Genomic DNA, 23772 nt, shown 5'->3' with positions numbered 1-23772 from the left:
GTTAACACAGCACAACCAAAAGATCAGACACCCAGATCCAGCATCGCTGAATCTAGCAATCTGGCTCCTGAAATCCTAGAATTCGGGCACTTACAACTTACCCAAGAATGTATGGAAGTCATAAAACAAGCAAGAAGGCCATCCACCAGGCACTGCTATGCAAGTAAATGGAAGAGGTTTGTTTGCTACTGCCATATTAATCAAATACAACCATTACACACAACTCCAGAACATGTAGTGGGTTACTTGCTTCACTTACAAAAATCTAACCTAGCTTTCTCTTCCATTAAGATTCACCTTGCAGCAATATCTGCATACCTGCAGACTACCTATTCAACTTCCCTATATAGAATACCAGTCATTAAAGCATTCATGGAGGGCCTTAGGAGAATTATACCACCAAGAACACTACCTGTTCCTTCATGGAACCTAAATGTTGTCCTAACTAGACTTATGGGTCCACCTTTTGAACCCATGCACTCCTGCGATATACAGTTCCTAACCTGGAAGGTGGCATTTCTCATCGCCATTACTTCCCTGAGAAGAGTAAGCGAGATTCAGGCGTTTACTATACAGGAACCTTTTATACAACTACACAAAAATAAAGTCGTCCTAAGGACCAATCCTAAATTTTTGCCAAAGGTTATTTCACCGTTCCATCTAAATCAAACAGTGGAACTTCCAGTGTTCTTTCCACAGCCAGATACCGTAGCTGAAAGGGCACTACATACATTAGATGTCAAAAGAGCATTGATGTATTACATTGACAGAACAAAGAACATCAGAAAGACTAAACAACTCTTTATTGCATTTCAAAAACCTCATGCAGGAAACCCAATTTCAAAACAAGGTATAGCCAGATGGATAGTTAAATGCATCCAAATCTGCTACCTTAAAGCTAAACGACAGCTGCCCATTACACCAAGGGCACACTCAACCAGAAAGAAAGGTGCTACCATGGCCTTTCTAGGAAACATCCCAATGCAAGAAATATGTAAGGCAGCCACATGGTCTACGCCTCACACATTCACCAAGCACTACTGTGTAGACGTGTTAGCCGCACAACAAGCCACAGTAGGTCAAGCCGTATTAAGGACATTATTTCAAACTACTTCCACTCCTACAGGCTGATCCACCGCTTTTGGGGAAATAACTGCTTACTAGTCTATGCAGAACATGCGTATCTACAGCGACAGATGCCATCGAACTGAAAATGTCACTTACCCAGTGTACATCTGTTCGTGGCATCAGTCGCAGTAGATTCGCATGTGCCCACCCGCCTCCCCGGGAGCCTGTAGCAGTTTGGAAGTTACCTTCAATTATTTATATATGTATCATCTCAACCTTAAATAGGTGCATACTTAGTCACTCCATTGCATGGGCACTATTACTACAATTCAACTCCTACCTCACCCTCTGCGGGGAAAAACAATCGAAGATGGAGTCGACGCCCATGCGCAATGGAGACAAAAGGAGGAGTCACTCGGTCCCGTGACTCGAAAGACTTCTTCGAAGAAAAACAACTTGTAACACTCCGGCCCAACACCAGATGGCGAGCTATTGCAGAACATGCGAATCTACTGCGACTGATGCCACGAACAGATGTACACTGGGTAAGTGACATTTTCATTACTATTCTTAACTGCACGTCTACATGCTTTGAATATGTACATATTGTTAGGATAGTTAGATCTGTAGCTAAGTATATTGAATCTATACTTACCTAAACTGTATATATGTCACAATAATGTGGTAGTCGATCTCCCACACTCAATGTTGTTGTGGAACTATAATAAAAATTCAGTAAAGTCTGGTAGTATACTGTTATGGGCAAGGGAGGATCTTATGATTAACCCAAATGCAGGGCGATATCCTCTAGTATGATTTCTGTCAAAAGATGGAAGTACTACATCGCTTATTCAGCCAAAACCTCCAGGGGCCTAATTACCACGGTGGTGCAGGACCATGGTTTTTGCCAGTGCACACCCTCACAGCACAGCACAGGGCTATGCACTTCATTACTAAATATAAACAAGCATTGGCAAAGCCAATAGGACTAGCATTAGCAGACAGCCTTTTTAACATTGTCAATGCTTGTTCTGATTTTTCTTGGATTTTGTAAAAAGTTATTTTTTGGAGACCTTCTGGCTTACACCAGTATTTAAAAAACATATTGCCTAAAAGCAAAAATTATTTTTTTGGTATCAAAAAGCCCAAATTGCCATAGTAGTCCATGAAAGTGAAAGATGCCTTTTAAATGAAAAGAATGCCAACACTCAAAGCCATTTGCTGACGTGGGCTGACCCATTGTCCTCTGGGGTTACACCCAGCCTCCCTGTTGAGCGGTGGCAAGACCTTATTATTAGGTGCTCGCAAGTAGTTAAGATCCTCTCTCCCACCTTTGAAAGAGAATCTGGGAGCAGACAATTAAAAAGTGCACCACTGCCTGGACAGAACAAACCTGGCATATCCCTTTAAGGGCTTTCAGACTATACATGTTTTCACAACATATAGCAGGCGCACAGGCAATGAGCAAACCCCTATTCAAGTGGTGCAGTGTCCATTTTGCAGTGCATGGAGTGCACATTTGAACAAGTGTAACAAAAGAGATCACAAAAATGTCAGGAGCTCCTTCTGCAGTACCAAAGTGACTCAAGAGAGGAAAAACAAGTGTAAACATTACTGACCCCCTGATCACAATGGTAATCTTCCTCCTGGAATTTCCACTGAAAACTTCTTCTCTACATCCTGAAGAGGGAAGTATTTGTCCTCACTACATAGACACAAAAATGATGGGTATTCTCAATACCATAACAAAATATCACATTAAAACATTCAGCCTCTTGAAAAAAAAAAAAAATAGATCCATGTATATTTATAGGTCTTCGCCCAATCTGTCCGAAACATAAATTCACAGTGAAATCCATGTATAGCAAACCTCTCTCTTTTTCACTGCCTATAATTCTCACTTCCTACTGACATTACATGTTCTCCAACCACGATGCTGAGGTCTGCCCTATATAATATCTAGTACAAATGAAAAACTAAATATTCTAATATATGCAATCTAATAAACAGATCTCCATAACAAAAAGCACTGTGTTGTGACTTTTCATTGGTTGCTATGCATCCTATCTGTCGGTCCCAGTTCCCTGCTGCTCAGCGAGAGAGAGAGAGAGAGAGAGAGAGAGAGTGTGTGTATGTGTGCGGGTGTGGAGTGCGGGGGTCACAGAATGTTAAGGAGTGCCTGGTTGGTGAATGTCAGTTGGTGAGAGTGGGCTGAGCAGCAAGGATGATGCTCCTGGTGGGGCGTTACCTTAAACCTGTAACTGGTAACTAAGCTGATTAATTCTACATCATATAACCTACAAAGAATCCATCTTTATTTACCACACTGGCGATGACTGGAGAAGAACCTACGCTTCACAGAAGATTGAAGAGGAAGTGAAATTCACAGAGGAAAACTAAGAGAAAAGTGATTGAAAATCTAAGGGGAAAATAGACATTTAAGGAGGATAAGTGGACACCCTGAGCCCCTCCAGTCTCACAAACCATCAGGCAGCCTGCAGACTGTGCGGGTGGTCTACTTAACAGTTCAGAGAGCAACAGAGCAGGTGGCATTCATGGTGATGGGTGAACCGGCGTCTTATCTGCTTAATTTTAAAGTTGATGCTGGCTTATTGTGACTCGTGCTATCAAGGTTGGATTCTGCTTATTCAGCAAAAAGACCCATGTAGGGCCAAGATATGGTCGGATCGTATGTCTGCTGCTGCTGCGCAGAGTGAAAATGTTCATAAACAATTGGCAACCTTAATTGAAGGCAATTTGAGGTCAACTGGAGGTAGTGTTTGGCTTAATATTGTAGTGGTGGTGTTACTTTTGGGGGGATTTATCCTCAATACAGTGAGAATGCATACTGAGGTGTGAAGGATATTATTAAAAAATATGGACATCCGGCGTGTACAACTAACCTGCAAAGTGCATCATTTTGCTGCAGCACCGACTATTGTGAGATGGCAGCTCGAGCGGAGGATCGTGAAGGTTTCTCTGGAGAGGACTGGTCATGGTTGCGTGCGGAGGAGTGAGCCAAGCACTGTGTGTCAATTGGAAGAATGCACACTGACAACTGGGCGCCCCTATCTGATGTCACAATAGGAAAAAGAGACTAGAACACAAACGGCATCAGAGAGAGTAGCCGTGATGTGCATCATCTGACGTCACAACAACAGGAAAAAGAATAGAACGTGAGCTTCGTAGCCATGTGCAGCTTATATACTGCATAGGAAGTATTGTATCAGTCAGCGCGTGTTGTCAGATAAAGCAGGATGTGTCAACCTAGTCGCACAGCTAGGAAGAGTGTGTGCCTCCACAATTCTGTAGTAATGAATGATACCAAGAACAACGATGTCCTTGAATAAGTAACCTTTATTGGAGCACTCACACACGCTCCTAACGAACAAAACGCTTCTCATCGAAAGCCGACAGAAAACGTTCCATTCTAAACATTCTAAAATCTGAATTCACTATTACACATCTCCTTCTTTTCAAACAAACAAGATGAAATAAACAAATGAATAAAACAAAAACAAAAAAACTGCAATAAACTTTGTAAGATACGTTCCTACATTAGATAACACCTCTTAAACAAATGTTGTCTAATACATTATGTAATCATTGTATTTGTTTGGTAATTTTTTATGTCTGCTGGCCCTGACATCAAACTCATTCATATTAACATTTGAAGAATTATATTCTTCACGATGACCCAACAAAGTATTGTCGGTATAACCTGTTCTACTGTGTGAATAAGCCTTGACTGATTCACACCCAAAATCAGGATCAGATAGATGACTTAATTCGTGACAGCCTTCAAAGTTTACACATGCTAATCTGGAACAATGCCACCATGAACCATTACTCAACATAGCTGAAGACCTCCCAACCCTATTAACTTTCCAAGGTTTTGAATACTTTGATTCTCCCTTTCTGACATGTGTGGGAAGCTTGATCTTAACCCAATCATCAACATTAAAACTTAGACTCCTTTGTTCATTTTCCTTGCACTTATTTGTGTTCTTAAACTCAACATTCATCTTGGCCTCATTGTATATCCTATTCATGTCACAAATCTGTACTTTGTTTTGCAACCAAGATGGATTTAGACCTAGTCTTGGTTTTCTTCCTTTCAACATCAAAAACGGTGAAAATTTAGTTAAACAATGAGGTGTACAGTGATAAGACCAAATCATTTGTGCAACATGTTCCTTAACATTAATCTTAGCATTTCATGCCAGTTGTACTGCCTCTACTAAAGTTCTATTCAATCTTTCAACTAAACCGTTCATATTGGGTGCATATAAAGCAGTTCGTTTATGTTTAACTCCTAGATTAGACAAGAAATCTTGTAATTTAGAAGAAGTAAACTGTGTACCATTGTCAGTAGTGATACTATCAGGATAACCTTCTTTTCTGAAACAATGGTTTAGAAACTCAATTACTTCATCAGTACTGGGTCGCTCAATCCACTTATACTCAACCCATTTGGAGAAATAATCAATAATAACCAATATATACACTTTTTCCAAACTAATACCTTCATAAGGACCAAGTAAATCCATAGCTAAATCCTTCCATGGTTGTTCTGGAAACGGTAATACATTAACCTCAGTTTTCTGTGTCTTCAAAACTTTATCAGAATCCTGACACAACAAACAATTTTTAATGAAAACAACTACCTCTGAATCCATGTACGACCACCAAAACTGATCTCTCAATTTTTTTATAGTTCCAGATTGTCCCAAATGTCCAATATGGGCTATAGAAATCAACTTTCTTCTTATTTCTGTAGGAGGTACGAAACATTCACCCTTAAGTAGCAACTCATTTTCTATGGACAATTCGTTTCTAACTTTCCAGAAAAGTTGTAAATCCTTTGTTAAAGATTTCTCTGGTGGCCAACCTTTTATGATAAAACCCTTCACAATTCCAAGAACTTCATCTTTGTCATATGCTGAAACCCATTCTTTTTCTGAAATTACTTCAGAAATCGACAATACTGCATCTTTCACACTTGCAACAACGCATTCTTCAATCACTTCAGAATCTGTAGACATTTCGGCCCATATTTATACTTTTTGACGCTAAACTGCGCTAACGCAGTTTAGCGTCAAAAAGTTTTGCGCCGTCTAACGCCATTCTGAAGCGCCATGCGGGCGCCGTATTTATGGAATGGCGTTAGACGGCGCAATCAGACCGGCGCTGCCTGGTTTGCGTGGGAAAAAACCACGTAGACCAGACAGCGCCGGCGTAGGGGGAAAATGGCGTATGGGCGTCTTAAAATGGGGCAAGTCAGGTTACGTCGAAAAAATCGTCTTAACCCGACTTGCGCCATTTATTTTCGACGCCCATCCCCCATCAACATGACTCCTATCATTGTAAAGATAGGAGTCATGCCCCCTTGCCCAATGGCCATGCCCAGGGGACTTCTGTCCCCTGGGCATGGTCATTGGGCATAGTGGCATGTAGGGGGGCACAAATCAGGCCCCCCTATGCCACCAAAAAAAATATAAAAAATAAAAAATTATACTTACCTGAACTTACCTGAATGTCCCTGGGGTGGGTCCCTCCATCCTTGGGGGTCCTCCTGGGGTGGGCAAGGGTGGCAGGGGGGGTCCCTGGGGGCATGGGAGGGCACCTGTGGGCTCATTTTGAGCCCACAGGCCCCTTAACGCCTGCCCTGAGCAGGCGTTAAAAAGTGGCGCAAATGCGCCGTTTTTAGCCACGCCAACTCCCGGGCGTCTCTTTTGCCCGGGAGTATAAATACCACGTAAAGGCCTGGGAGTCATTTTTTAGACGGGAACGCCTCCCTTGCATATCATTAACGCAAGGAAGGGGTTCACGCTAAAAAATGACGCACATTCCGGGAACTTTGGCGCTATTCGCCTCTAACGCCATAGTATAAATATGGCGTTAGTTGGCGTTAGTTTTGCGTCGAAATTGCGTCAAAAAAAACGACGCAATTTCGGCGCAAACGGAGTATAAATATGGCCCTTCCTTACTGCCAGATAATCTCGATAAACAATCCGCTCTGGTATTCCTTGTACCTGGCAAATAAGACACTGTAAAATTGTATTCATACAATTTTGCTAAAATACGTATGAGTCTTGAAGACGCTCTACCCATACCATTTTTAGATAATAAAGAAATCAGTGGTTTATGATCAGTTCTCAATTTGAAATGTTTCCCCCATATATATATTTTAAAGTGTTCAACAGACCACACACAGGCAAGTGCCTCACGTTCAATAGTTGAATACCTACACTCAGCTTCAGACAATGCCCTAGAACCAAAAGCAATGGTTTGTTCAACATTCCCTTTGACTTGAGTTAATACTGCTCCTAATCCTGTTGAACTTGCATCCACAGTAATAACATTTACTGCATCACCAGAATATGGTGAAAGTGGTTTCGAATTTACAATAGACTTCTTTAACTTGTTGAAAGCATCAACCTGATCATTAGACCACCTAAATGTTTAATTTTTCTTTAGTAATACACGTAAAGGCATAGCTAAATCGCTAGAATTTTTGACAAATTTAGAATAGTACTCACATAGGCCTAAAAAGGAATGAACCTGGTCTTTGTTTCTGGGCTCCTCAATGTTTTGTATCACCTGTAGAGAATTTTTAATAGGTGTGATACCTTTTCCTGAAATAGAATGACATAATAGTCTATTTCATTAGTTAACAATGTACACTTGTCCAAATGAATCGTCATACCCCTATCACTTAGGATTGACATCACCTTGTCCAACTTTGTATAGTGTTCCTCTTCTGTAGCTGTGTAGATCAAAATATCATCCTGAAAAGCAATGACATTCCCAACATCTTTAAATAAACAATGCATCAATTTTTGAAAAACAGAAGCAGCTGATGCCAAACCAAACAGCATGCGTTTATATCGAAAAGCGCCATCTGGAGTAATAAAAGTGGTAATGCAACGAGACTCGGGAGTTAACTCTACTTGATGGTATGCTGCCTTCAGATCAATCTTTGAAAAACAATTAGAACCCTCTAACTTTGTGAAAAGCTCTTGAATGCGTGGAAGTGGAAAACAATCCACCAAAATATGCTTGTTCACAGATATTAAATCAGCACACAAACGCACATCTCCTGATTTTTTCCGCACCAGAACAATTGGGGACACCCATTCTGCAGCATCAACAGGCTCAATAATATCCTCCTTACACATTATTACTAACATCTCAGATAACTCCTTACTGACCGAAAGTGGAACATGCCTTAATTTGTGTTTGATAGGAACAGCATTTTTTTTAAGTTGAATGTGATGTGAAAATCCTGTCACCTTACCTAACTCTTTGCTAAACAAATTTTTTAATTTGTCTAATAACAACTCCAACTTATCTGTACTTGTGTTCAAAACCTGGACAGACTGTATATTATCAGACAGATACACTGGATTCTTGGCATTTGGATTGAGCACCATTCCCATTTTCTTTTGATGATGCCAACCGATAACATGTAACCCATCAATGGCAACATATACTTTTCCAAAAATTGCCCTGTTTAAAAATTTGATATCCGCTATGAAGAAACCAAGCATATCAATCTCTTTGCCCCCAAAACCATATACTTTGACATCATTTGGTTCTAACTTTCTATCACCCCAGTTTTCATAAAAAAACTGATCTGACAAGATAGTATATGGTGATCCAAATTCTGCCAAAACTTTCACATTCAAACCATCAATGACGATTTCACAATCAGGTGGAATATAGGGTTCTTTGTCAATTTCTGTGCAGTTAATACCCTTCCTGGTCTTTTCTGTATCAGACTTATTTATGCATGAAACCTTTTCCTTAAGACTTAGAACGAAATGATCTTCCATCTCGTTATCAAACTTTGATTCCTCCAGCGTAGATATTCTTCTGTTGGCTACCGATCTTCAAACATTGCCAAAATGACCAATCTTCTTGCACTTCAAACATTCTTTGCCTTTGGCTGGGCAAAACTTGAATTGAGATGCATGTGTTTTGGAACCACACTTATCACAAAACGTTTTACTGACATTGTATCCTGAACTTTGTTTGTTAATACTGACTTGTTTTCCTTTAGAAAATGTTCCTTTGTTACTAGCCTCATATTTCTCTGTATCATTGAAAGCTACAGCTGCAATTTCTTTGTTAATGTCATCCACATTAATAGGTTTGAAAGATTTTATTGTACATTCAACACTCTTAGCCGTGTCAATTGCTTCTCTCAAAGTGGGATTGCGTTGTCTAAGCAATTGTTCCTGAATCTTTTTATTCGAACAGAAAATAATTAACTGATCTCTAATATAAATATCCGCTGTTTCTCCAAATTCACAGTCTGCAGCCAAAATTCGTAAAGCAGAAATATATGAGTCAACTGACTCATTAAGTTGTTGAAGACGTGTGAAAAACTTATACCTTTCCATAACAATGTGTGGTTCCTCTGAAAACCATTTTTTAAACCTATCTACAGCTTCTGAAAAACAGTCATAATCTCTGGCCTCTGTGCCAGATGGTGGTAGAACTGGAGGTAAATGCTCAAACATGTCTTCAGCTTCCAAGCCAATTAAGTTGAGTAGTAACGCTTTTTTTCTGTGTGATTCAAATGAATCTCCATTAATTGCCAACATGTAGGTTTTAAAATGTCTGAACCATTTTTCCCATTTCATAGTAGCCTCATTAGCAGAGTTTAAAAATGGCAGAGGAGGATTACCACAAATGTTATTCATTATGAATGAATAGTCAAGGATAGTAAATAAAAATGAGAGTTTTTCTTCTTGTTTTATTTTTTTTAAACCGCAATAATGTGCCTTTAAATGCACTTTGGTATTGCAAAAAAACACTCTTCACCTAAGATGGCCACCGATTAATGACGTTGTTCTGTTACGAATCTTTTATACAAACAACACTGTCTCTAAGATGGCTGCCAAGCAACTGCCAGTTCAGATAAATAGTATGCAGTTCAGTCAAAAATGTTCTGCCTCACCACTTCCAGTTCCTGAAAGTATAGCATCTATCCTCCGAGAAATCCGACAACACCGGAATGCAGGGACACTCCTAAACCGTCTTCGTCTGCCATCTACAAAGTGCTGAAGATGGTGAAAATCGTTGAGTCTGTGGTGAGTGCTCCTGGTTTATAAATCATCGCCAAAATGTAGTAATGAATGATACCAAGAACAACGATGTCCTTGAATAAGTAACCTTTATTGGAGCACTCACACACGCTCCTAACGAACAAAACGCTTCTCATCGAAAGCCGACAGAAAACGTTCCATTCTAAACATTCTAAAATCTGAATTCACTATTACAAATTCTCACAGATGAAGGAGCCCTGTGTACACTTTTTCCTGTGTACACTATAACCAGAATTGAGCTGAAGTGGTACATGCAAGTGGCAGTTAGTGACTATGGGGTCCTTAGAGAGAATGGATTGTGCACCAAATCTACCTCTTACTGGGGCAGTGGAGGCGAAAGCAATTGACACTGTGGGCGGTGGTTTCATAGTGCGTGCAGGTCATACCAGCAGTATTCCTGGTTGCACGGTCCGTCATCTGGCTGACTAGAAGTCCAGAATACGGCTGGCAGTTGCATTACCTGCATTCTGTGAAGTGGTTGCTAGCAATTTGAAGACAAACACACTGCAGGACATGCACTTGGAGTCCGGGGTATCATGTTCAGGGGAGTGGCCACTCTCCTTTGGTTAATTTTTGGGTGCTACAAGAATATATGTTTCTATGCCATGCTCAATTTTTTAAAATGTTGAGTGTTGTATGCAGAGTTTTTATGAGGAGTCGTGTCTATTGCTGAATCCATGAGTTTAGATTCCTGGTCCTGCCATGAGATCCTAAGTGGATGCAGCTGAGGGTGAAAAGTCCCTTCTATGAGCTTCTGTGTGAAAGCAGTGGAGGGTTTGAAGTCCCTGATTCTGCCATAAGTTTCTAAGTAGATGCAGTAGTGGACACCAGAAGTCCCTGGTTGTACCATGAGTTCCTAAGTGGACGTAGTTTAGGGTATCATGTCCCTGGTCCTGCCATGAGTTTCTAAGTGGATGCAGTAGAGGGTATGAAGTCTCTGGTACTGCCATGAGTTTCTAAGTGGATGCAGTAGTGGTGTGAGAAGTCCATGAATATCTAAGTAGATGCAGTAGGGGGAACAAAAAGGGGCACGGATGTGCTGTGTGTGGAGAGGTGCATTGTATTTACCTGTTGAAGTTTCACTGTATGATGTGAGTCCTTCCTAAGGGTTAAGGATGTACTGTGTGTTCTAGAGGTGAATTCAATTTACCTGTTGATGTTTTACAAGTCTAATATTCATAAGACCGATTGATCAATTTGTTCTGTCTTTTGCACTTTGATATGATGTTTAACAAGCATGATTATTTAGGGGGTTGGTTGATTGTTTATTTATATTTCAATTGTTTCTTTAACCCCTTAACTAATGTCTCCCGGCCCCCAAAGTGCTGAGCTCTTTTTTGGCTATTTGGAGTAGTTCACTCTCGAGGCCCCCATAGCTTTTTGTCCACATAAGCTTTCTATGCCAAATTTGCATCCTTTTTTCAAACATTCTGGGGATTGCAAAGGTACCCAGAGTTTGTGGGTTCCCCTGGAGGAGACCAAGAAATTAGCTAAAATGTCTGTTTTCTTTGATAACTTTTTCCGACTATGGTAGATTTTTAAAGCAATATACTGTTACATCTGCTGGACCCTTCTCCTTGATATATAGGTTTTGTAGGTTCATCAAGAACCCAAGGTACCCAGAGCCAATAAATGAGCTGCACCTTGCAATGAGTTTTCGTTGTATACCGGGTATACATCAATTCATTTAATAAAATATAATGAGTGAAAAATAGGTATCAAAGAAACCTATGTATTTCCGAAATGGGCACAAGATAAGGAGTTTAGAAGCAGTGGTTATTTGCACATCTTGGAATTCTGGGGTCCTCATACTAGCATGTGAATCACAGGGCATTTCTCAAAATTACTTCTTTCGTACACACTGTTTTACATTAGGAAGGCAAAAATGTAGAGAAAGACTATTGACAATAACACTTGTTCTTCTATTCTGTGTTCCCTAAGTCTCGTGATGAAAATGGTACCTCACTTGGGTGGATAGGCCTAGTGCCAAAACATGGAGACATCACTTTTTTCCATTGAAAACTGAGGTGTTTTTTGCAAAGTGCTTAACTGTGGATTTTGGGCTGTAGATCAGCAGGCTCGTAGGGAAACCTAGCAAACCTGTAAATTTTTTGAAAGTAGGCACCTAGTGGAATCCAGGATGCGGTAACTTGTGGGACTCTCACTGGGTTATGTCACCCAGAATCTTTTGCAAATCTTAAAATGTGGCTAAAAACACCTTTTCTTTATATTTTGGTGCTGCAAAGTTCTGGGATCTGAGGGGAGCCACAAACTTCCTTCCACCCAGCATTCCCCCCAGACTCTCAATAAAAATGTTACCTCACTTCTGTTGGTAGGCCTCGTGCCTGCAACAGAAAAAGCCCCAAAGTACAACGTGGACACTTCACATTTTTCCAGTGAAAACAGATGTATTTTTTTCAAAGTGCCTAGCTGTGGATTTTGCCCTCTAGCTCAGCGAACACCTAGGGAAACCTAATAAACCTGTACATTTTTGGAAAGTAGACCCCTAGGGGAATCCAAGGTGGGGTGACTTGTGGGGCTCTCACTGGGTTCTGTCACCCAAAATCATTTGCAAACCTCATAATTGGGCTTAAAAAAGCTCTTTCCTCACATTTCGGTGCTTCAAAGTTCTGGAATCTGAGGGGAGCCACAAACGTCCTTCCACCCAGCATCCCCCCAAGTCTCCCAATAAAAATGGTACCTCACTTGTGTGGGTAGACCTAGTGCCCATGACAGGAAATGCCTAAAACGTATTTTGGCGATAATGATAACTGAGGTGAGTGGAATAATTAGTCCTGGGATGTGGTACCCTTTAGGCAAACCTACCAAACCCAGACATTTCTAAAAAAACAAAAAAAAAAAAAAAAATGACACCAATGGTAGTCCATGGAGGTGTGGTTGTGTGAATTCCCCAACATTTTATTTATTTAGAATACCCTACAAAGGTGAAACTTTGAATAAAAACAGTCTTTTTCCTTGCATTGCTGTGAAGTAAACTACACAAATATGCATAGGTCCACAAACAACTTACCATTACCATTTCCCAACTTTCCTTGATAAAACCACTACCTCACTGGTGTGCCTGGGTCTATATGGCATTCCCCATTGACAACAGTTGCCACTACCACCTCTGCTTTTGGTACTGGCCATTTAGGAAATGGTAGTTAGGTGGTCATAGGACAAACACACTTGAAATGAGGGTTCAGTAGGCCTACATGAACAATCCACATCAAAGTAGCATCGGGCCCCAATCCAAGTGCAACTCCTTTCAAATGGTCATGTCCATAGACTCAATAACCATCAGACACTGTCCCATACATAATGATGTACACAGCAGTGATCTCATACCCATGCTGGCCATTCCTGGGTTTACCCCTGTGCCTGTATCACATTAGCTGCAATACCACCATGCAGCATCTCAGGTATCATAGTGCAAGGAGGAATGCATTGAGGGGGAGAACATATGTGTGTTGGAAGGTGAACACACCTGCACAGTCAAAAGAGGAAATGGAACTCTGCCAGGTCCATCAGTGCAATGCAATATAGCACACATACACAAACATCAACATGAGGAACTAGCAGTGGTAACAAGATCATTGAGTCCTGGCAATGACATGCATTGGGTGGTGCTAGATCTAAGCACCGCATTGGTGTATGTGAAACATGAAACATGAAAGACAGGGGCATATTGTCATGTGTGGTGCTGTGGCATCAGCACAGCAACACCCATTGCAAGGCCTCACCATTCAAATGGAAGCATAGGGAGGGTTAAAGAGAACAAAAAGGTGCCAAGCCACAAATAGGACATAACTCACACCTAGCATATGTTACGCAGACAATTGCGCAAATTGCCCTTCCCTACATGTGACATGCAGGTGGGGCATAAGGCTGAGAGACTGCAAACATTAAGTACAGGAACAATGTATGGGAACCAATGAGTCCCCAAAAGGAAGTCATTGGCGTCACATATCAACTGCCACAACACAGACACACTAATTGCACAATATCTCATTGCAGAGCACAATGGCTCTCCTGCAGATCTGCCTGTCCTGGACTACCCTGATGACCTGGATGACCAGCTGACAACCATTAGCCAGGAAACCCTCCAAGATGTCCTGGGAACCCTCCAGACACCACATCCAGTCGCAAGGAGGAGCATTCATGTAGCATTCCCAGAGGATTTATAAACATATACTACCTAATACTAAACAAAAATATATTTTTTGTACATTTTTTAATTGTATTTTTAATTTTTTATTAAACACATAAATGCCCCAACATTACAAACCCCAAGCCCGCCCGCCCTCCCGCAAACTAACATGTCATAATTTGAAAACCCGCCCCCAAACCGACTTATCCTATCATAGCAACTAACCTATTCTAACCTATCACTAACCCCCTAATACCCACCACAGAGCATGATGACGAATGAGGGAGGGGACTGTACTGGGAGTGAACGGGAGGCATCAGTTCAAAGGTTGGCCCTTTTGAGTATCCTCTTGACGGCCTTCAGGCTCTTGGAGTTGCGGTCCACCTCCTTCTTGAGGCTGTCCAGCTTCTTCAGGACCAGTTTCATGTCCCTCTGTAGGTCCTTAATGTCCGACTTGTCCATGGCAGCAGACATGGTGGGCTGTGGTGCTGATGTAGAGAGTGTTGTAGGTGGGGCAGAAGTGACAGTGGCGGCTGTGGCCCCCTGTTTTGCTGTGGTGCTCGTTCCACTTGGTGTGGGCAGTGTGTCTCCCCCCACCCCGGCTGAATACCCACCATTCCCCAGTACCTGCTTGCTACTTTCGATATCGCCGTGCCATCCTGCGGTACCCAGACTCCACTGCTAATATGTGGCGATAGCGCACTGCCCTCTGGAATGCCCTGAGTTCCTCACCATCCATGTTGGCAGCTGTTAAATTGAGACAGGCAACCATTAGTGTCAGCATTGTGTGATGTATGTACAGATAATACTCTGACACTCTACCTCGATTTGCACAAGCACTCCAAATCACATTCTAGATAATACAATGTCCCTGACGAATGTAACAGCAACGCTGCCTACCCATCCTGTCATTGACACCAAAGCAATGCACAACAAGAGTTGGAACAAAAAACAAATATATCTGTGCACTGATTTAGTACAATGTGTCACATTGCAAAGGCATCAACAACTTCACATGGGCCAGGGCCACTAATCTTCATCATCTGAGTCAACTTTAAACCACAAACACCAGTAACTAGTAGATGTCATTGGGAGTACGGTATGCAGTTGTTCATCATAAGGGGTCAGTGTTGATTGGGACACATGTAAGGCTGATTGAGATGACTGTCATCTACACTGTGACCATCACATCTACCTACAAATTTGTTGTCTCCCTAACCCTGTGCCTCAGTCGGGATGGCCATGCAATCCATCATCACAACTGTCGAGGTCAACCACTAAGGCATGTCCACTTATACATGGAGTTAGTGAGTGGGCCACATGTGAAAAGAGCTGACACCTAGGAAGCAGGTATCCATTAGTCATTCCCACCTACATTCATGTGCCCAGTTGTGGACACCCATCAAAAACCTACTCTGCCAACACAATTCCCTAAACACCCACATTTCTTGCCAGCACACATCCGGCCTTGACCTGCATGCACGCCTATTACATACCACACATAAGTGTCACGTCAATGGAGTACAACTTATGGGGCACCATGCTGGGGGACAGTTACCCACCCAGTCCTACATGTACATTACGATACAGGGATGCAACAATTTGTGTGGAAAACTGGTGCATCACTGTGTTGTGAGAATGACGGTATGACCCTGTGCCAACCTACTGACAGTGGTGCACTTCCAAGTCACATATGGGCCTATATGTGGCTACGTATCACCTTGTTCACAAGCTGCTGCCCATTGCGCAGCACAAGACTCCCAAGATATGACTCTGTGCTTGTGAATGGCTAACCCTTGCATGGGACACAATGTCACAGCCTACTTTAAAATCTTATCATGTGCCAGCTCATCATATCTAGCATTGAGTGCAAAACACAAGACTCACTCACACAACAGCCTCAATCACTTCACACAACAGACATTATCACACTTACTGGATACATCTGGGTCCTGAAATCTTGCCACTTCTCCATTGGTGTAGGGGGCAGGTCCACCTGTAAGACATGGATGGCAAAACATGCTCAGTGTCATATCACTTTCACTACAAGTGAACAACATATCACAGTGTGTAACATTTTAGATGAGGGAGCTAGTGATCCTGCTTGAAGACAGTACAACAGACATACCACTGGAAACTCACATTGACACTGACACTCTGGTGATTGAGAGCCACACATACGCACACATGCAGTTGGCCTAAGACTCATGTAGTGCTATACCCTACAACAATCATATGTGGGCAATCCATTGAAGATGGTACTCCATGGCATGATTAGGATTTGGTTGACAAATCCATGGCACTACTTTGGTGCACTGCAATACAAGTGACTCAGGTATTGTGGCTTGTGCCTCAAGGCACACAGAGTAACTGTTTGATCGACATGGGGCTCAATTTCTAGTCTGCAATAATCATCTGTTCAGTGATCCATGACCATTGGGCCACAGTTGTATGTTGGTAACAAATTCCCCATTGCCAGTGTCCCCTAAGGCGGGTATGCCCCCTTTGCCAACATAATGGCAGGGATAATGTGTGTGTAATGATGACAACGTAGCGCTATACATGGATTGCCCACTTTGCTGTTAGGATCTGGTGAAATATGGTACGCTGGTGGTGTCTTGCCTTATCATCATTAACACAATGCAGGGGCAAAGGTGTTGCCATGGCCCCTGAAATGTGTGACTAAGTGATAGTCGTACATGACTCAACAAACCTCTGACCTACATTGTTAAAATGTATAGACATGTGAACTCCATCTCAGTACTGGGACAGTTATACTTCATTCTGGTTGCATTCAACCTGTCCACAGCATTGCATGAGGCACGCCAACACATATGCAACTGTCACTCATGAGCGTTCTACAGTAAATGTATGTCAATGGGATACTCACCAACAGGGCCACTGATCACCACTCCCAAATGGTCTAGCAGATCCTACTCTCTGGCCACCAGATCAGCCCAGCGATGCTTCAGCTGGTGCTCATTACGGCTACTACAGTAAACACTCTTCAGGTGGTGGAACACCTTGCCCCACCGCAGTCGCCTCGCGTCCGTCTGATACCCCTGTATCACTCTGCCCCCCCATCTCAAGCATCATTGGCAAGAAGTGGCCTACCAGCCACACAAAGCCTCCAAGCTCCTCCTCGCCCTTCCTGACATGTCCCTCACGCACGATGTATAACAGTAAATAGGAAAATAAAATTTGACAAAAAAGGAAACTTACACACCAAACTTATTAACCCCAACTAATCAAATACCCAGACAGACACCCCACAGTACAAGTACAAAGAGATAAACAGAAAACTGCACAAAATCACAGACACTGGCACATGTATCAGTCACAATTCACACCAGACACAGGAGAGACACCACAAGATGCAAAAATTAACAAAAACACTGCCCCAACACCAAGACACAGCCACACAGTCGAAAAATGCACAGACTGTAAAGTGAAAGTGAAAGTACACCCACTGTACCATGCCTGTAAACAGGATTTCCTATTACATCACTTCCTGTCCCCTTACGTCATGTTTTACGTCATGCGTGTATTTTTTTGACACATAAGATGTTTGTGTAACAAATTTCCGATGCATTAACTACGTGTGCTTCAATATACGTATATATGTATGTGTCAATTTCACAGGATATCCGCTTGAGTGTTGTGCGAGGGTGGAATTCAAGCTAGGGGCCCATGGTTAGAAACATTGCGTTTGCGGATGTTTTCAACACATCACATTTTTTGACTCTATTCATGATTGCGTGATTTTGTTCCATTGACCATGGATGTACCCTGTAACAACATGGAAATGGGATTGGATGGGCTGCAGTATGTAATATTGTGTATGGCCACATGTGGTAGACCATGCAACTTTGTGATTTGGGAGTGTATGGTCTGTTACACCGATGTGTGTGTTTCTGAATGAACGGCATGCAAAACTTTGGATGTCATGCATATGTATGAATGTGTGACAACTGTGTATTTACATTTGATGGCAGTCAGTGATTTACAACAGTCATGGTATGTGTTTGTGAATTGTGTTGGATCATGTGATGTGTGTAGTTGTTTGAATTACAGGGCATTACATTTAAGATGACATACACAACTCAGGCATTGTTGAGGATGGTTGCTGAGTGCTATGCAGGATATGTTACTCCTCAACTGTCTCTAAATGTTGGTAATGAGTTCATGGTGACTTGTGTGCTGACTACACAAATGTCTGACCTGTGTACATATTTGGTACTTACAGTGTTTAATACACTGTGACTAAATTCCACCCATATCATGTTTTGAACACGTCAGTTTGAACTCATTACAATTAGCTATGTTTCTTCTGTTGTTGTGGTAGACCTGCTGCCCTAGCTGCATGTGTTCTCATTATTTCTGATGTGCATTCCACAGAAGTGTCCAGTCCAAGTGTGTGGGCATGTGTACCCTGTGTCAGGATTGGGCCCCATGGCAGTGGCAGGACTAATTTCCAGGGATGGACTGCACGGGGCAAGTGTTTTGAACATCGCTTGTCATACCTTGAACAATCATGCTATCCATTGTCACCAATGATGCCCCCCCCTTATCACACATCATCTTTGCAGACATTGCAAGTCTCGTACTTAGGCCCTCATTACAACATTGGCGGTAAATCCCGCTTCCCACCGTGCAGAAGACCGCCAACACACCCCTGCGGCGGCGGAATTCCGCTACAGCTATTATGACCCACAGCTCGGAATCTGCCAAAATCCAGACACCCACACAAGTCCGCCACACCAAAGATCAGTGATAAACTGGCGATAACAAAACCGACACCGTCACGCCAACAGGAATACGCCCAAACTATCACGACCCACGAATCCACACGGCGGGCTTTCAACCGCGGTAATCCATTGGCGGTACACACCGCCGCGCTCAAAATACACACACATTTACAAAACACATCCACATTGGACAATTCGAAATACACACATCTGACACACACACCACACACACAATCCAAAATAAAACACCCACCCACATCACCCACAAACCCTTACGACCAGAATTGCGACAGAAGGCCAGAGAGAGACCCCACCAGAAACAACACTAGCATCCACAGGCACACAACATCATTACTCACACAACATCCATGCACCTCAGACAACACACACAAACACAACCCCTCACACATCACAACCAACACCACCTCGCACATCACCCACACCACATTATGGCACCTCAACGACACCCGAGGTTCTCTGAGGAGGAGCTCAGGGTCATGGTGGAGGAAATCGTCCGGGTAGAGCCACAGCTATTCGGATCACAGGTGCAGCACACCTCCATTGCTAGGAAGATGGAGCTATGGTGCAGAATCGTCGACAGGGTCAACGCAGTGGGATAGCATCTAAGAACATGGGATGACATCAGGAAGAGGTGGAACGACCTACGGGGAAGGTGCGTTCCGTGGTCTCCAGACACCAGATTGCAGTACAGAGGACTGGCGGTGGACCCCCCCCTCCTCCCCCACAACTAACAACATCGGAGGAGCAGGTCTTGGCAATACTGCATCCTGAGGGCCTTGCAGGAGTAGCAGGAGGAATGGACTCTGGTAAGGCAACTCTTAACTATTATATCCCCCACCCTACCTTCATGCCATCACATACCCCCACCCTCACCTTCACCCCCATCACTCCAACACCTCACATATGTCTCCCTATCACAACCCACACATCCCAACACCAAGCCCTGCATGCAACACCAAAGCATGGATACCCATCACCAAAGCATGTCCACTACAGATACCCACACAGACCCCAAACCAAATGCACACAAAGACCTAGACAAGAATGCAAGCACTGGAGTACAGGGTAACGCACCCATTGCACACAATGGCACACACAGATGCAATAATCATTCCTTTACACCCCTGCAGGACCCCTACCCAACGTCACCGGACAGGAGGTTCCAGACATGTCTAGTCCCCCCACAGAAGAGGCCCACAGTGATGACAGCAGTTCTGCATAACTGGATCAAGATGACCAGCCCGGCCCATCTGGGACCTCGGGACAGTTGGTTCCCCTGACACTGTCACAAGCCACCACAGAGCCTCCCCCCTCAAGAAACGCCAGCACAGCACCCACCCAGCGAGCCCATCCCTCTGTACCCAGGACACGTCAAGCAGCAGTGTGTCCACCACTACAGAGAACCCAGGCAAACCCACCACCCCAAGAAAATCAGGGACCTGGGGGCAGTGGCAGTGGGCACACGGTTCAGGGGACAGAGGAACAGGAAAACAGGGGAACTGGGAGGACTGCTGTGCGACAGGGGGAGGACAGGCCCAGGGAACCCACTCTCCACAAGGCCCTCTCCAACATAATGGGAGCGTACCATAATTCCCAGGAGACCATGGCAACGGTGCTGGCCAACTTTCAGGAGACCCAGCGGCTGCAGGAGGAACACTATCTGGGGATCAGGGAGGAACTCAAGTCCATCAACACCACCCTGGTCACCATTGTAGGGGTGCTGCAGGACCTTGTCAACACCAGGAGGGACACTGTGGCACAACAAGGGGCCCCTGACACTAGCCTGGATGATGAACAGCCCACTACCTCCTCCGGCGCTAGTGGACAGGAGGCACCGCCACAGGAACACGACACCAGCACCCAACCCCCTGCAGATGGAGAGCCACCCCAAAAACGGTCCCTGAGATCCAGGAACAAGACAGAGAACATTGCCAAGACCCCCGCCAGGAAATGACACCCCCCTGAATATCATCCTTCTGTCCCACTTTGTCACCCTGTCCATCCTTCAACTGCCCTTGCTCCACTTCCTATGCCCCTTTGGACAATGCACCTATGAAACAAATAGACTAGACTCTGCCATGGACATTCCTCCACCATCACCCCTGACCATTTTACAACCCCCTCCACTTATTTGCACAAAAATAAACACACATCAATCACAAAACAATATGGAGTCAGTCTGTGCTTTCACAAATCTGTAATTGCAATAACTATGGAATATAGCAATGTCAACTTAAATGTCAACATACTGATTCAACACAGCTCTAGTCCATGAGGTAATATAGCAGAGGTCACAAAGTGTGACCCACATCTGTTAAATGGAAAGGCAAAGTGACAAGTCAGGGTCCATACACTGGGTGAAAATGACTGACTTATGATAGGTCAAACAATAGTATGAGATGTGGGAGGCAGTGATATTTTCTTACCTGTGTCTCACTGGAAGTATTGCTGGATAACGTTGTTTTTGTTGTCGACATCCTCTTCTTCAGCCTCCTCTTCTTCACTGTCAACAGGCTCCACAGCTGCCACAAGACTTCCAGCTGGACCATCCTCCTGCAGAAAAGGCACTTGTCATCACAAAGCCAGGTTGTGCAGCAGACAGCAGGCCACGATGATCTGGCACACCTTCTTTGGTGAGTAGTAGAGAGAACCACCTGTCATATGGAGGCACCGGAACCTGACCTTCAGGAGGCCGAAGGTTCTTTCTATAATCCTCCTAGTTCACCCATGTTCCTCATTGTAGCGTTCCTTTGGCCTTGTCCTGGGATTTCTCACTGGGGTCAGTAGCCATGACAGGTTGGGGTAACCAGAGTCACCCGAAAATATGGAGGGACAACTGATAGACACACACTAACCCGTAGGGACAACCCAAGACCCAGACAACTATTCACAGGGTATAGGGTCCTTGTCCTCACCTATTAGCCACACACGGTGCCTCTGGAGTTGCCCCATCACATAAGGGATGCTGCTATTCCTCAGAATGTAAGCGTCATGCACTGAGCCAGGAAACTTGGCATTCACATGGGAGATGTACTGGACGGCCAAACACACCATCTGCACATTCATCGAATGGTAGCTCTTCCGGTTTCTGTACACCTGTTCACTCCTGCGGGGGGTACCAAGGCCACATGTGTCCCATCAATGGCACCTATGATGTTGGGGATATGTCCCAGGGCATAGAAGTCACCTTTCAATGTAGGCAAATCAGGCCAAAACCTGAGGAAAAACGATGTAGCTGCGCATGTGATTCAGCAGGGCAGACAACACTCTGGACAACATGTTAGAGAACATTGGCTGGGACATCCCTGATGCAATGGCCACTGTGGTTTGAAAAGACCCACTTGCCAGGAAATGGAGTACTGACAGGACCTGCACTAGAGGGGGGATCCCTGTGGGATGGCGGATAGCTGACATCAGGCCTGACTCCAACTGGGCACAAAGTTCATGGATTGTTGCACAATCAAGTCTGTAGGTGACAAATACGTGTCTCTCTTCCATTGTCGACAGGTCCACCAGCAGTCTGTACACCGCAGGATGCCGCCATCTCCTCACCTGCCCAAGCGGACGTGCCCTATGGACGAGAACAGCAAGCAGAGAGTCAGCCAACACTGAGCTATAACAAAATGTCATTACCACACATTTATTAATTCGCAATGTGCCTGTTACTGTCTCTTTGCAAGGCCTAGATAGGTGTGACGCAGTTATTATTAATGCCATGTGGCCCCCTGAAATGACGGCTGCCTGACCTGTAAGGTGGGACAAGGGGATATGCGGTAACTGCGCTGGCGTTCAACACCGTCGCGATAGGCGGTCGAAGACCGCAGCGCAATCCTGCATTGGTTAACATTGGACCCTATGGGTCCCAGGAGCCAATGACGATGTACGCCGGTGGTGACGGTACGCACCGCCGCGGACGTGACTGACATTTTCTGTCTGTTCACTTACTTGATACCTGACCTTTGACAGGAGAGGACCTACACTGCAAGTGCTGCTGTGACCTGGGTCTGGAAGCGACGATGGCTCATGTGTCTGGGGAAAGGGCCCCTGCCTTCACTTCGGAGGAGTTGGAGAAGTTAGTGGATGGGGTCCTCCCCCAGTACACGCTACTCTACGGTCCTCCAGACAAAGAGGTCGAGTACACTGTGAGGATGCTGCATGGGCAATGCCTGTTTGGAGTGTTGTGGCTGGAAGATACATGGGGTGGGACTGAGGCGTGCACGTGCGGACGGTGAGTGCATGTGCGTCAGGGCAAGGGTGGGAACGTGGGCCAATGAGTATGACGGTCCGTACAGGTAAAGATTATCCTTTTCCCCTGTACTATTTCTCTAGGTCAGCGCCCACCAGAAGAAGGATATTTGGCATGCCATCGCCAAGGACGTCCGGAACCTGGGGGTCCACCACAGACGGAGCACCCACTGCAGGAAAAGATGGGAGGACATCCGCCGCTGGACCAAGAAGACGGCGGAGGCCCAGCTGGGGATGGCCTCCCAACGTGGGAGGGGTACCCGTCGCACCATGACCCCCCTGATGTTCCGGATCCTGGCGGTGGCGTATCCAGAGTTGGATGGGCGCTTGAGGACATCACAGCAGCCACAAGGGGGTGAGTACAGTCACCATCATCTGACTCTGTGCGCATTACAAGGTGTCTGGGTAGGGGAGGTGGGCACTG

This window comes from Pleurodeles waltl, chromosome 10 (assembly GCF_031143425.1).
Source record: "Pleurodeles waltl isolate 20211129_DDA chromosome 10, aPleWal1.hap1.20221129, whole genome shotgun sequence".
Lineage (NCBI taxonomy): Eukaryota > Metazoa > Chordata > Amphibia > Caudata > Salamandridae > Pleurodeles > Pleurodeles waltl.
This window is presented reverse-complemented; position numbering follows the sequence as displayed.